The following is an 8,842-nucleotide window of genomic DNA, read 5'->3' on the forward strand; positions in this document are numbered from 1 at the left end:
TGAGCAAAGGGTCTGTGAAAGTATATCTGGTGAAGCCAACATCTCAGAGACTGCAATAAAATATATGTTAAATATCATGACTAAGGAAAGATAGGTGGTGGGGTAATGAAACAGCCAACAAGAGGTGCCTTTCAAGATTGTCTGTAGACATGCATAAATTGGACAATCCTCAGGTGTTAAGAAAATTTCATTAATTGTAGCGTAAGATGCTAAATTAACGTAATAACACTTCTTTAAATACATGATGTTTCCAAAATGCTGTGTGAATAGTCAGTGATACTTAATAAAGGAGATATTATTTTATTAATTTGTAACAGAAATGGTTCCCTTGAAGGTTTCAGCAACACAGTATTTAAATGATACCGGTTACATATTGACTGCTGGTCAGGGTATGTAGCAAACAGTTCACATGAATCAGTCACAAGGCAGTAGTCGCTATGATATTCATACGACTTGGCACTGTTGACTCTGAGTTTTCATAGAGTATCTTATGCATCACAGCAGACTACAGTTATCTAAATCCTGTTGACAGCTGTGTACAGTTTTGTTCTCATATTGTAGAGGGTCTAACCGGCTTCCGTCACTGGTAATACCGAGATTCCAATTCAAACTTGCATCAAATGCCATGTGGAATCCGGTTGAAAACATATCATGCTTTGTATTGTTCCAGGAATAGAAGTTTAATGGTACATCTTCTTACTCTTCTTATTACTCGTGATAAACGTTTATAACAAAGTAAATAAGCACAATTAATGTAGCATTTCAAGGGAGCGACGGAACCTCTCAGAAGAAGGGTAATAAACACACATATGAATTCATCTGCGAAATCTCTGCACTAGCCAACGTGCCTGACGTCTCAGAGACGTAAAATACGATGTAGGTCAGTAAACGTACACCTGCATCGACCTTGGTTCATATTAAGAAATATCACGCGATGTTGTCGGAGGTGTTCGCATTCCGCTTTTAACCTGCCCATGCCTGCCTGTTAGCGAGGCAGGAAAGCTGCCGCACGTGATCAGCAGAATGTGCAGGCTACTTACGCCCACCCCTTTCATGCTGTGCCCAACACAAGCAGGCCAAAGGAATGCTGCTTGCCTGCCTGCCCATCTTCACGATGGGCTGCGCTCTGTAGGAATTTATTCTGTGTGGTTTCATTCCAGTATCAAGAATAGGGTTCACAAGCAAATGAAAGTCCCTTTTTATCTGTCACTAACGAGGCTCAATGAAATATGTATTTCACTTCTTGTAATTCTGGGCCAGAAAATGGTGGATTCTATTTGTTATTTTTTTTCTTTTTCGGGATTTTTATGTAATTCGACACGAACGTTGTTCTCTGCAATTTCACGTTCTCCTCACTAGGTCTGGGTATGCCCAATTGAAGATGCGTATCACACTGCCGTGCCAACTAAAGAAAGGTTTTGGAAGTCTAGTTTCTGTCATTTTACAGTGTTTCAGGCAAGTATCACCCCACTATGTCAATTTCAGTTAATTGTTTTTCAGGATGTGTATTACGGGGTCGCTGAATTCATTCTAACGTAAGTGGCCTAAACAGGTCATTATAAATTCCACAAATGCAATTTAACCAACACGAACATTTTCATATAACGTTAATCTAAAAATTACGAGTGTGAAAAATTGTTTCCATTAAACTAAGCTTTCTTCGCACTACATTGCATACAGCCAGAATGTGGTTTTTAGTATCCACTGAGCCAAAGTGTTTTCTTATTTCTGTAAATGTTTGCCCAAAATTTAGAAGGCCTCAAGTTCTTAGCACACATCTACACACGGTCAGTATTCACAAGGTCTTTGTCCACTTTCGAAATGTTTTCAGTGAAGAGACTATTGATCAGATTTACAAACATGTCGTAACATATACAAGTTTACCGAGTGAGCGTTTAGTAACATTTTACACACTTTGCATTGCGAGACTGATACCGATTCTCTTAAGCAGCCTCATAAACATACGAAAACTTTCCCTCTTGTGGACTTGGGCTCTGTTTCGTGGTCGGAATACATCGCCCAATTTTTTAATGGCTCCTGAGTCGCCTTTATGTTTGGTTCTTTCATATAGCTGCTTCTAACGATACGATAAATAAACTACATAATCATCCACCGATGAGCCAAAACATTACAACTACCTGCTTAATGGCTTGTTTCTCCGTCTTTGGAACGAAATACATAATTGATTATGCGTGTCAGGGATCCGACAGATTTTTGGTAGTTTTGTGAATGTATGTGGCATTAGATATCTATGCACAGGTCATGTAATTTGCGTAAATATGGGCCGCTCATTTGCGTACTTGGTGATGGCTGATGATAGCGACCCACTTGGGTTACATAGGATTTACATCAGGTGAATTTGGTCGTCGAAAAGTCTACGTGAGTTCACTAAGCCCCACTTCAAACCTCTGTAGCACAGTTATAGCTCTGAGACATGGCCAATTATTCTGCTGAAAGAAGACATCATCGTCGGGGAAGGTATCAAGCATGAAATGATTCACGTGGTTCACAGCTGTCAGTGTTCCTTTTATTACTACCACAGGTCACATGCAAGTGCGGGATACTGCGGGATACTGCTCCCACCAGCCCGCGTCGATGGTGAGCTGCACGTCTCGAGCCACCTTTCACCTCGATGACGGCGTTTGTGGAGACGACCGTCGACCTAGTGTAGCCAAAATGTGATCCACCCAAAGGGCCGACATGTTTCCTTCGATCGACGGCCGAATCCCGATGGTCCCGTGTCCACTGCAGTCGTAATTGACATGTCGCTGGGTAACATGTGAACGTGTAGTGTCGGTCTGCTGAGGAGCTTCATGTTCAACAATGTACAATGAACAGTGTGCTACGAAACACTTGTACGTGCACCAGCTTTGTGCTCTATCAGTAGAGATGCCACTGATCACTTTCTGCCGTACTTTCAAAAGCATAAAAGCCTCCAAACCCCATGTTGTGTGAGGAGTAGTGGAGGTACAAACATTTAACGCCTAGTGATTGTTTCACTGTCTTTCTGCTACTTTCCGTAGATACTGTGGACGTTCAACAAACTTCGCCGTTCTCGAGATACTCGTTCACAGCCGCTGCAGCGTAATAATTTCCCCAAATTCAACCCATATCACCGCTGGGGTGATTTCCAGTGTCTGCTCCTCTTACACTTTTTTTCTTCCTTTATATTTTTTATATATAGATATATACTCCTGGAAATGGAAAAAAGAACACATTGACACCGGTGTGTCAGACCCACCATACTTGCTCCGGACACTGCGAGAGGGCTGTACAAGCAATGATCACACGCACGGCACAGCGGACACACCAGGAACCGCGGTGTTGGCCGTCGAATGGCGCTAGCTGCGCAGCGTTTGTACACCGCCGCCGTCAGTGTCAGCCAGTTCGCCGTGGCATACGGAGCTCCATCGCAGTCTTTAACACTGGTAGCATGCCGCGACAGCGTGGACGTGAACCGTATGTGCAGTTGACGGACTTTGAGCGAGGGCGTATAGTGGGCATGCGGGAGGCCGGGTGGACGTACCGCCGAATTGCTCAACACGTGGGGCGTGAGGTCTCCACAGTACATCGATGTTGTCGCCAGTGGTCGGCGGAAGGTGCACGTGCCCGTCGACCTGGGACCGGACCGCAGTGACGCACGGATGCACGCCAAGACCGTAGGATCGTACGCAGTGCCGTAGGGGACCGCACCGCCTCTTCCCAGCAAATTAGGGACACTGTTGCTCCTGGGGTATCGGCGAGGACCATCCGCAACCGTCTCCATGAAGCTGGGCTACGGTCCCGCACACCGTTAGGCCGTCTTCCGCTCACGCCCCAACATCGTGCAGCCCGCCTCCCGTGGTGTCGCGACAGGCGTGAATGGAGGGACGAATGGAGACGTGTCGTCTTCAGCGATGAGAGTCGCTTCTGCCTTGGTGCCAATGATGGTCGTATGCGTGTTTGGCGCCGTGCAGGTGAGCGCCACAATCAGGACTGCATACGACCGAGGCACACAGGGCCAACACCCGGCATCATGGTGCGGGGAGCGATCTCCTACACTGGCCGTACACTACTGGTGATCGTCGAGGGGACACTGAATAGTGCACGGTACATCCAAACCGTCATCGAACCCATCGTTCTGCCATTCCTAGATCGGCATGGGAACTTGCTGTTCCAACAGGACAATGCACGTCCGCATGTATCCCGTGCCACCCAACGTGCTCTAGAAGGTGTAAGTCAACTACCCTGGCCAGCAAGATCTCCGGATCTGTCCCCCATTGAGCATGTTTGGGACTGGATGAAGCGTCTTCTCACGCGGTCTGCACGTCCAGCACGAACGCTGGTCCAACTGAGGCGCCAGGTGGAAATGGCATAGCAAGCCGTTCCACAGGACTACATCCAGCATCTCTACGATCGTCTCCATGGGAGAATAGCAGCCTGCATTGCTGCGAAAGGTGGATATACACTGTACTAGTGCCAACATTGTGCATGCTCTGTTGCCTGTGTCAATGTGCCTGTGGTTCTGTCAGTGTGATCATGTGATGTATCTGACCCCAGGAATACGTCAATAAAGTTTCCCCTTCCTGGGACAATGAATTCACGGTGTTCTTATTTCAATTTCCAGGAGTGTATATCGCGTCACGAGCCCTCAACGCCACCCGTCGGTATCGAAAGTCGCGGCGGGTCGTGATCATAGTGTTCAGGATTATCACTGTATACATGGCTGTTCTCTAATAACGTCAGGTTGATAGCACAACCTGTTGGCAGGTAAATGGAAATGAGCGTATGGCGTCAGTGGCCGGGACTTCCCAGGCGGGAAGTTCTGCCGCCACGTTGCAAGTCTTACTGAGTTCGACGCCACGTTGGGCGACTTGCGCGTCGACAATGGGGATGAAATGATGATGAGGACATCACATCATCCAGTCCCTGAGGGGAGAAAATCCCCATCGCAGCCGGGAATCGAACCAGGGCCCCAGTGTGTGGCATTCCAACGCGCTGACCGTTCAGGTAATGGGGCGGACTGTTGGCAGGTGCAGAAGACTGAACTGATGCCGTGCAGCTTGCTTGGCTTGCAGAAACCAATTTGGGCTGCTTTCACCGCTTTGCTTCACTATACATGTACTCTCGTATCTCCGTCGCAGCAGATTAAGCTGCTTTAACGGTTGCGGCTGTAGGAGTAGGCAGCTTGGAAGGAGAATTTGTACACCCGAGGTGTTGCAGTGTATGGCTATTGAAGCAAGTAGGCAGCGAAGTAGTCTACACTACAAATGTAGCAGCTGCAGACTGCGGTGTTTGGAGTGATGATTCACGAAGACGATAAGAATACTCATGTCTTCCAATTAGGTTTCGTAATTCTTGAAAGTTGACGCTAAACGCCATCAATAAAAGAACATTGCATTATTGAAAAGGCATACTGCGATTTGCAGTTGTGACGAAGAAGATGGTGTTAACCTTCTGAAACATGAGTTTTAATTCCGGTTTGACGCGGTCTGAACATGGAGAATATTTTTGCTTGAGTTCATTATCTTTGATTAATGTAAATTACCTCATGATGTAGGACGTTCATAAATTTACGACTAGCTTCTACACACGTGACACGTCACACGTCATATTGTTACGTGAGTGATGAAAAGGATATGATACGTTGCAAGTTTGTGGCTGGCTAGTTACTTCGTGCCACGACGCGTATTAGTTAAGACGATCAAACTATGTAAAATATTCTGTCATCTTTTCAGCTTTCATTCCACGTCTCCAGTAACTTACGTATAATATTCTGGATCGGCATCACTGGAACTTAAGTAATCATAGTAGTCTGTAACATCATACAGCAGATGTAGCAGCTGTTTCATTCCATACCTTTGTCGCATTAAGGAATGTATTTTCCCAGTCCGATTTTCTAATTGCATTCGCCTCCTTTTTCCATATATTATAATCATATTCAAGGTTCCACCATTTCTTCTTTTAAATTTTATGAATTATGTTTCCAGAATATGGAATAAAGTGATGTAGTTCTCATGATGGTAACTATTAGTAACAGAACACCAATATACTTACCTTGGTATTAGACGCGTCTTAAAACAAATTTCCGAGTGTTATTTTACTGAACACTGAAATACATTTATATATTGCAATAATTTAGATGTTCATAAAACGTACTTTTAACTGCCAGAATTCCGTTATCTGCGAGTTGCCAATTAATACGCACTGCAATAGTATCCTTCCTCAAGATGAGTTTGGTGCTGAAATGGAAGAAATCTTAAGAAAATAACAACATTTATTACTGAATGTGTTGCAGTGTCGTTGTCATGTTCTTTGGCCGTCAATGACTACAGGATCTCAAAAAACAAGATACATTCGAGCACTGTTGTTACTTGTGGTTCAGGAGACCGTAAAATTGTTTATGCAAGAACTGGCTGGAGTTCAAATGGTTCAAATGGCACTAAGCAGTGTGGGACTTAACATCTGAGGTCAACAGTCCCCTAGACTTAGAACACGCATCCATGACCGAGGCAGGATTCGAACCAACGATCATAGCAGCAGCGTGGTTCCGGACTGAAGCACCTAGAAGCGCTAAGCCACAGCGGCCGGCCTGGCTGGAGTATAACTGTCTTCAGCGATGAGTCTCTCTCCGAACAGAACACCGATGATCAGTGAAGACTTATCTGGAGACGCTTAGGGCAGCGGTGGGATACCAACCTGATCGCCGCCGACAACTACGAGTGGTAGTCTGGGACACCAATACTTTTCGCAGTAGGACCCCCTTTGTTGTCATCAGCGGCACACTTAAAGTAGAGCGGTACGTAGGCGGTATTCTACCTGCTGTTCTGTTGCTCTTCATGGCAACCCCAACTGGATTTACATTTCAGCAGGATAATGTCTGCCCACACTCATCGAGAGTTTCTATTGCTTGTCTTCGTGGTTGTTAAACTTTACCTTGGTCAGAAAGGTCGCCGGATATCTCCCCAACTCACAACATTTGGCATATTATGGGAAGGGCCTTCCAACAAACTCGGGATTTCGATGATCTAACACGCTATCTTGACAGAATTAGTCACGATATCTATCAGGTTAACATCCAACAGCTCTCAATTAATGCAAAGCCGAATTACTGCTTACATAGAGGTCAGAGGTGGAGCGACGCGTTGTTTACTTGGTCGGTTTGTGAAGCTCTTCCTCTTGAATAAGATATCCTTTTTTTCTGAAAGTGTAATGCGCATCTCATCTATCTATATCCGTCGCATCCGGATGATTTCCACTTAGAATGTATATTTTCTTAGGCGTCAGAGTGCGAGTTCCATTTCCCAAAATTACAATCAAATTTTACTTCTGAACTGATAATGTAAAGTTCAGAATAATTTATATGTACACTTTGAGACATAAAATACAGTGACGCTCGTCAGTACCACCAAGGTTTCAAAAGAAAGCTGCACAAGAAATAAGAAACGTACAGAAAATAAACACATATCAGTGGACACAGAATCTCCCCATGTTCCTTAACTCATATTAAAGGTGCTCCATATGGAAACAGCTTAAGATGTGGCTAATGTCACTACGTGCATGGAACTCACTGAAGTCTCTGATACGAAATACCCAAGAAACCGCTAATGCATCCGGCTTTAGAAATCTTTTCATTGTGTTGCCTATCTGCAGGAGCGAACTAATTCAGTGCAACAATGCAGAGCGGATGATTTGCCTACATGTCCTGACAAACCTGCGCCCTTGGGCAACTACATCACGTATTATGACTCGAAACTTCAAGAGGCGCTCTGTTCACTGATGCGTATTCAGCTATTTTATGATACAACCCAGATGATGTTTATGATGATGATGTTTGGTTTGTGGGGTGCTCAACTGCGCGGTTATCAGCACCCGTAAAATTCCCAGCCTTGCTCAGTCCAGCCTCGCCACTTTCATGAATGGTGGTGAAATGATGAGGACAGCACAAACACCCAGTCATCTCGAGGCAGGTGAAAATCCCTGACCTCGCCAGGACTCGAACCTGGGACCCCGGGCTCGGGAAGCGAGAGCGCGACCGCTACAACCCAGAGGTATTTATGAGTAGCCATATTTCTGTTTAGTTATTACCAGTTTATAGAAATTTGGTCAGATTGGAAGAATGGGTACGTAACCAATAGGTCAAATATTTCTCAGTCTGAAAGGTAATACTACGATGTTTGAGAAGGAATAAAACTATTTTAGGAGGTGGTCTCAAAGTCTAGTGGGAATAAAACATTCCATATAACGTGACTCCGATAAGTGATACAGCTGGTTACAGAGCTAATGTTTTCATTACACATGAAGGTACTCCAGTTGACACTTTATTGGTTGACTCTCATTTTTTCTTTTGAAGGTAAGGTTGTCAAGCGGTTCATCAGTTTACATAATTGAATTTTTCAACACTGATTACGCCAGCAGTTTGTTGAAACGTTGTGCTGTACCGCTCAAGCATGCTGCACGTGTTTATAAATACTGAGTATGTCAATACACCATTTCTGTATAGGTTTTGTAGCGGAGAAGCTGCTGCTGGTGATTTCCTAAACGTTGAATTCAAGAGTGGCTACTCACGTTTTCGCTAGACTCCTTGAGATTAGTGTAGGTGCCAGCAGTCATTCCTCGTCTGATCGTTGGTGTGAACAGAGTTTGGATGAAGTAGAAGACATTATGCCTTTAGTAGCACGTAGTTATTTAATAAGCACAAGCAGCATTTAAGCGCTTTTCGGTGTAACACGTACAAGGATATGACGGATAATATGTAAATAAGGCCTCTTATATATTACAGTATACATCGACGGAGAAAAATCGCGACACCAAGAAGGAGTTTCTAGGTGTATTTCTATATCTCAAAGATGAGTTCTACTCA

This window comes from Schistocerca piceifrons, chromosome 6 (assembly GCF_021461385.2).
Source record: "Schistocerca piceifrons isolate TAMUIC-IGC-003096 chromosome 6, iqSchPice1.1, whole genome shotgun sequence".
NCBI lineage: Eukaryota > Metazoa > Arthropoda > Insecta > Orthoptera > Acrididae > Schistocerca > Schistocerca piceifrons.